Consider the following 7,459-nt stretch of genomic DNA (forward strand, 5'->3'; position numbering starts at 1 on the left):
ACTCTTAATAGAGAGACAGTCACATAAGAATAACAACCAATATTATTATTAACCCTCATTATCTTAACTCCAGCTTTTGGGACAGGGCAGCCACACAAAGGAGAACCTGTAAGTCAAGGCTCCTGAGAGTCACACCCAGCGATCCCAGGGGATCATGGCGCTTTGCGTAGGCTGCCGTTTTCTGGATGACAGTACCAGCATCAAGTGCCTCTGGAGAGCTGACTCCTCTCTAAGTGTCCATAATCCATGGGAAGTCTGGTCATTCTGATGTGGGTCTTGGGGTAACACTAGTTTCAACTTTTCTCCTTTTTAATCAGTTCAAAGTCAGACCCATTTCAGTGCTGATGGGCCAGCACCATCCTTAGGGAGCACTCATGATCTCTTTTCTGCTTATTTAAGGGATTTAGGAATGCCTGGTAGACAGCATCTTATTGGAACCAATGAGGCTACATAAAGCTTAAGGGACATTGACAAACCTGCTCTTGGCTTTCATAGAATGTCTCCCTCTGGTGTCCTGGGCAGCTCCATAACTTGCCCATGGAAAGGGCTGCTTCAGAAAATTGCACTTTTCATGGTGGCAATTCAGTCCCACATCTGAGTCCTTGATAGTAAAATGTATTTAAATTTAAAAGCATATTTTGATGTAAAGTCTATGGAAAACCACCCCCTCTCAGTTACGTGGATACTTGCGCCAAGCTGAGACCTTGGGGCTGGCTGCTTCATGCCGATTTCGTTTTCCCATTCAATCCATTTTCACTGAAAAGGAGACATAAGCAGTGAAGCCAATATAGTTTTATTGGATCCAATGCACTGCCACTAAAACAAATATATGTACACTCAGGCCAATACACTTTTATTAAAACAAATAGAATTTAATTCAAACCAGCATTCAATACGTTTTCTCAAAGCAATGAAATTAAGCTCTACCCGTACTTCTGCTCAATATGTTTTCCCAATCAAATCCATTTGAACAAAGTGAAATATATTTATCATAGATAACACATTTTTATTAAAAACAAATTCATTGAAACCAAGTTTCCCTTTGAATTGATAGATAGAAATTCTAAACAATTGCACAATTAGATCATAGGAACGGATGTATTTTTACTTTAGCGAAAAGCATTTCTATTTAGGTCCACTTTAAAACACACTAATGAATACCCAAAGTTCCTCCAACAATGTCTTTAATGGAGTACTTTTTCAAAAGTATGTCCTGTGGGGTTGAAGTACAATCTAGAAAACAAAAAACACTTAGGGAAAAAGAATAGTACTGGGATATGATTACAATAAATTCAGATTGGTAATGAGTAAATCTTTACGTCTACCTACGTGCACTTAGAGCGAAGTTGTTGGTCGTGTGCAAATGAATAAAGAAAGATGTGCCTGGGCACATTTTGTAATCGCGTTTGCTTCCAAACCACATCGCCCAGAAAAATCCTTCCTTATTGATGTTCAGACATAAGTCCATCTGTCTGACCTTAACTAGGAATTACTGTGCATGGGAAGAACTTGATGGAAGGGGAGGGCGTGTGTTAGGATGGCTCTCTGGGGATTTCAGTCTTTGGTGTCTAGATCGCAAACTGTGTTAGAGTCTTCCAAAGAACCACAGAGAGGGAGAGTGACTTCCAAATGCCACACACCTTCTGGGGAACAGGAACAAAGTCACCGCATACAAGCGACAGAGTCCAAATGCATTCCATCTCTATGCAGGACCATCGAGTAGAGGCAGAACCTCACATAGAGGGTCTAGAGAATCTAGAGTCCACTCTCTTCAGGGAATATTGGGGCTCCACTCAGTGGCCAACATGAGCCCCATGTTGTCTGCCTCTTCAGTGATCCCCACATCCACCTTTTTCATTCTCTCCTACCTCGAGGCTGCAGGACATAAGGACAGAAATGACGAATTTTACTGCCTTCTATAAGCAGCTTAGAAAATACTGTTTATATCAAGATTTTGTGTTCCAGTACTATTTCCTCCTTCTGGCCTGGGAAAGTGTACAAAGTGCAGGTTATGCCTACAAGTCATTGGACAAATAATTTATTAGCCTCTGGGGCACTCAGGTCTTAATGGACTAAACCTGCCCTCCCTGAAATGACCAGTCACGGAAGACACCTTGAGAACAGTTAGCACAAGATGTTCACTACAGAATTGCTTATAAAAGTATTAGAATCCTGAATATCTAGCATGCAGACAATTGGCTAAATACATTGGAATAACGTTTTCCTGATGCATTCTCTAGTATCAACATCACCACAGTATTGCAAGCATTCAAAGTGATATTATAGAGAGATTTACTGAATGGGACATATTTGCGTTATTAAATTTAAAAAACATCTAACAAAACAAAATAGACACGCGTGCCAAAGATATACACAGACAAGAAGCTGAAGACAACACTGAAATGTGAATATTGGTTAAGTGAATGTAGGGTTAGAGAATTCTCTCTTTTCAAAAATCTGTATTTTCTAAATTTTCTGCATTGCACATGTATTACTTCTGATACAAGAAAGATTTATTTACAAAGTGATTTTTTTTAAAAGATATGTTACATGCAAACAATGAATCACGGAACACTACATCAAAAACTAATGAGGTACTGTATGGTGACTAACACGACATAATAAAAATACATAGATAAATAAAAGATGGTGTTAAATCCAACCTAAAGGTAGTGTCCATGTATGGGGTCTGCCTCTGTAGCCTGAAATCCCCCCATCTTTTCAGACAAGGGAATATCCGTGTCACAAAGACGAAGTTCTTTTTGTAAGACTCTATTTGAAAGCTTTGTTCAACTAGCCATCCAACATGCATTTATACAAGGACCCAAGTAATAAATTCTTCCCTGAGTTTGTTCTAGGAAACAGTGGTTCAGCAAAAAAAAAAAAAAAAAAAAAAAAAAAAAGGAATATTGTCAGATGATATAAACAATATCACCCCAGATTTTCCCTTTTGCCTTAGCCCAGAGCTGAGCTGTTCTAATGATCTCATCTTAGACGTCTGGTAACATCTGACACCTTTCCAGTGATTTCATTCTCTTTTCTTCCTCTAGCATTCTGTGTTTTGTTGTTGTTGTTGTTGTGTTTACTTATAGAAGAGATCCATATTTATTTTGGAAATAAATTTGTATTACTAAAAAATATCCTATAAAAACAAATCCCTAACAAATATAACTATTTGACCATGATGATGCACAGAGAGTTATTACCTCCTTCTTGGGGACACAGAGCCCACCAGTGACACCAGGTGAGTGACGCCTGAGGAGCAGCCCTGGGGAGAAGTTAAGTGTGGAAGGTATGAAATCTACTTGCTCAGGTGAGAGATCCTCTGTCCACTGCTTGGTGCTGAGAGGGACGGGCCAGCTTCCGGGGCTGGGGGAATAGTTGGGTCACCCCCTCTGTAGCCTGGAGGCCTTGGACAGTGAGCCCAAGAATGGAAGGTGTCGTCTATCCCTCACTAGGACCCTCCATGTGCTCTTCTGGGCAGGGTTTACTCTTCTGGGCTTCCTCATGCACAGGACTCCTGGTCATGGGGTCAACCCCTTCAGTTCAACTGGGTCCTTATTCAGTGTTTTCTTTGTCTTTTTTTTTTTTTTTTAAGATTTTGTTTATTCATTTGAGAGAGAGAAAAAACGAGAGCAGGAGCAGCGGGGGAAGAGGAGAGATAGAGGGAGACGCGGGCTCCCCACTTGATCATGGAGTCTGATGCAGGACTCAATCCTGGGACCCAGGGATCATGACCTGAGCTGAAGGCAGACCCTTAACTAACTGAGTCGCTCAGGCACCCATATTTGGTATTTTCCTGTGTCCACTGGGAGAACAAAAAACGGGGACAAGAAGAGAGAAGGAGAGAGGGATGGTTTGGTAGCTGGGGATAGAGAGAGAAATACAGACAGATAAGCAGAAACAGAAGAGACAACACAGAGTACACAGAACATGTTTAATTAATACTGACATTTCTCCAGCTGCAGTTGAAACCCTGGGTGGAAATAATTGCTATTCATTGTATTGTTTTAGATGAAAACTGTAGAAATAAATGGAACTGTCAGAGTCGTAAACCTTCCCATCTTCATTAAAAATAAAGAGTTAAGAAATGAAAAGCAGGGGCGCCTGGGTGGCTCAGTGGGTTAAGCCGCTGCCTTCGGCTCAGGTCATGATCTCAGGGTCCTGGGATCGAGTCCCGCATCGGGCTCTCTGCTCGGCAGCGAGCCTGCTTCCCCCTGCCCTTCCTCTCTCTCTGCCTGCCTCTCTGCCTACTTGTGATCTCTCTCTGTCAAATAAATAAATAAAAATCTTAAAAAAAAAAAAAAGAAATGAAAAGCAGTAGGCAAGGAGGCGGGAGTGCTCCAAGATTTCTTCCCCCCCCCCCTCCACCGAAGGCAACGTTCCCGACAAAAGTTGGCATCCAGGTGTCCCATTTTCTGCCCTGCTACCAAGAGTGACTTCATTTGCTCCTCCCTTGGGAAGGGTGGCTCAGAGCCCCATAGCCCACCTCAAGGGCAGGCCTCTCCATGCACAGCTTCATGGACCTGCTTCCTCTCCCCACTTTCTTTCAAAGCATCCCACTCACCAGACCTTCCTTCAAGTCTGGGAAAATGTCTTCTCCAGAAGCTGTCCGTGCACAAGCCAGTCTAAACTCTTAGCAACTCTCTGAGGTCTGAGAGAGAGCAGCTTCGTTCCAACCTCTTTCTTCATCACTTTTTTTTTTTTTTTAAACCAGAGACCTAATAAGCAGCCCAGCTGTGCTTTTATATCATCCCCTTTCATTTCCTCTCCCTGCCCTCCGGTGGGGGTGCCAGTGTGTGACAATGTGGATCCAAAATGGACCAACAGGAGGAGGCCGGGCCCAGAACGGACAGGAAGAGGGTCAGCCCACTCTCGCTCTCTTTCTTCCTTTCGGCCCCAGTCCCTGGGAGTCCAACCTCAGTCTGTTGGGTTTCGGAAGTCACTGAATCCAAAGTGTGGTCTGCGAAGGAGAGAGGAGGCAGACCCACCAGGGAACTAAGAAGTGCCCTAAGATGCATTTCATGGCGCAGAGAGCAAGTCACCTAAGCCATTGTCATCTGCTGCTTCTCCTTGCATGGGACAGGGCCAATCACATGCTTCTAGCAAATTCATAGACCCTATCAAGAAAATGTGTTGAAACGTGGAGGTTTAACTGTTGATTGAGACACACAGAGTGGTAGAAAGAGTATGGATCTGAGAACAAGCTTTTGTTCAAAGTTGAGACTAAACTACTAACTAACCACTCAGCCAGGGGTCTTGGGGGAGTTAGTTAACCACTCTGAACCTCAGCTTCCTCATCTGTAAAATGGGACACTAGCACATAGTAGGCTCTCAATATGTATTTGGCGAATTGAAATTAGAGTATTCTAACTCATTTGGGTTGCTGGTTTAAAATAAGCAGAATATCCCAATTCCCATTTATCTGAAATCCAATTGTCCAGTTTGGAGTTCCAAAGGCGGCAAAGTTCTTAATGGTTGAATGACATTGGGGTAATCTAAATTGTATTAGGAGAACTGCAGGCTCCACGATGATGGTATCTGGGAGGCCACGAGCCATGCACATAGGGAGACCTCTCTTTTAGACTGGCTTAAATTTCTAGGACGACTCAGTTATGAGTTCTGGTATGTGTGAACTTGCACGCACACATGCGTGCACACACACACACATGTGCACACACACACAAGACCAAGGAACTCGTGCTAAAAGGAGGGATGAAAATCATTGCATTCCACCAACATGAGCTCCTACCGAACTTACCGTAACTATAAGTTTGTTCCCTAATATCCCAGTAGGCAAGATTGGCCACAGGCTTTTAAATAATGTATTTCTTTTCCAAACACTGGCAGGCGTTTTACTGAAATCCAGAAGCGTTCTGTCAAGAAGAAAAAGGAACTAAATACGCCGAAGATCAGTGGCATCTCTCCGCTGTTTTATCCCATCGCAACCTCCACAAAACCAAGGCTGTCCTTGCCTTGTCCCCGACGGCTGTGCCAGCAGAGGGAGTGAATTGGGGCACATTTCGGTTTTAGATGCCTGCTAATGTCATTTGGGCAAATTAGCTTACATGGCCGGACATTGTGTTCCAGGCAGAGAGAATGTTCTTTTCCTGTCAGAATCTCTGACAGACAGCCCAACGGCACGGTGAAATATCAGTAACCTCTTAACATTTTTCTTGATTTCTTTAAGAGTGAACATTAGACATATTAAGAACAACAACCCAATCATTAAGCCCTGTGCGGTTCTCCTAGGAGCCAGCTCTATTGCTGTAATCAGATTACGGACAACTCATTCTCATCCCAGCCATTTATCTTCTTTGTTTATGCACGCACCAAGTGGCATTTGTCTTAGCATCAAAAAATAGTAATCAAAATTGAGAACAACAAAAGACCTTTCATTATTTACAGTGTTAACTAATGTCCATTTGCTTTCATTAGTTTCCAAACAACAAGGACACTGGTTCTGATTAAACCTGGCATGTGTTAATTATATCCGAGGTCTGGGGTTGTTTTGTCCATAATAAAGGATTACTTAAGGGTGAAGCCTGAGTGAAATTTGAGGTCCTGGGCCTCAGAAGTCACCCACCCGCTTGTGCTTCCTCAGTGAAGGTTTCCAGTCTCCGAATGGCAGAAGCGGATGTGAGCATGTCACGGAAAGTTACGTTTTTGGGGGGTTTTGTTTTGGTTTTAAGCCTTCAGCTTTATCACCCGTTTTATGGGCTGGAGTTAAATGGCAGTACAATGCAGTTTGCTCTCTTACAGCTCGGCACTAACAGTCATCATGAGCCATAATTAGAAGTAAAACCACCACATAAATAACGTGGCAGAAAAATTGCCCCTATGATGAGCCAGACTTTGGCTACGGGAAACTTCAGCGGGTCCCCAGTATCCATCATACTTAAGGGGCACTGCGTGGTTTTGTCCATATTTGTCTTACTAAAGCCAAAATGGGAGCCGTTTCGACTTTCAAATAAGCTTTTGAAACTAGACGATGCCGGTTGAAACAGACTGTCTGCTACTAAGTGTCATGTAGAAAGACTTCGCCTGGCGGTCAGAACAGATGCGTAGGCTGGAAGGGAGAGGGCGGGAGCCCAGAGGCAGAGAAAGGGAAACACAACTGTCCAGGAAGAGGATTCTTGGACCTCCCCCAACAGGGAGCTCTAGAAATATTTCTCTCCAGAACTGAAAAGTTCCTGCACACCACGAAGCACGGAAGGTCACACACATGCTGGCAGAATGGGGCGCTGGGTTGCCTTCAAATGCTTCTTCCGTGACTTCCACTCCGTGATGGAGCGAGATCTGGGAGACAAACGTTTTTGAGCACTCGGCGTTTTACATTAGTTTTCTGTAATTCTCATAGCAGCCTTAGGAAGTCAGAGAAAATAAAATAGAGGCCTGTGCCTGAAAGCAGCTCTGAGGAGACAGGACCGACAGTCGGCTTTCTGCATGTGGCCTGCCC

At 43.5% G+C, this 7,459-nt stretch overlaps 1 long non-coding RNA gene across 1 annotated transcript; it reads right to left on the reverse strand.

The window, feature by feature from the left end:
* Positions 1-1,476: 1,476 nt before the first annotated feature.
* Positions 1,477-7,229, reverse strand: LOC116872503. The gene is made up of 3 exons (XR_004383651.1): positions 7,202-7,229; positions 5,762-5,876; positions 1,477-1,875 (listed from the first exon to the last, which is right to left on the reverse strand). It is a non-coding gene; the product is annotated as an uncharacterized LOC116872503 (long non-coding RNA).
* Between the last annotated feature and the right edge of the window lie 230 nt (positions 7,230-7,459).

The sequence above is a fragment of the Lontra canadensis genome, unplaced genomic scaffold (assembly GCF_010015895.1).
Source record: "Lontra canadensis isolate GAN:19392208 unplaced genomic scaffold, GSC_riverotter_1.0 scaffold2, whole genome shotgun sequence".
In the NCBI taxonomy this organism is placed as follows: Eukaryota; Metazoa; Chordata; class Mammalia; order Carnivora; family Mustelidae; genus Lontra; species Lontra canadensis.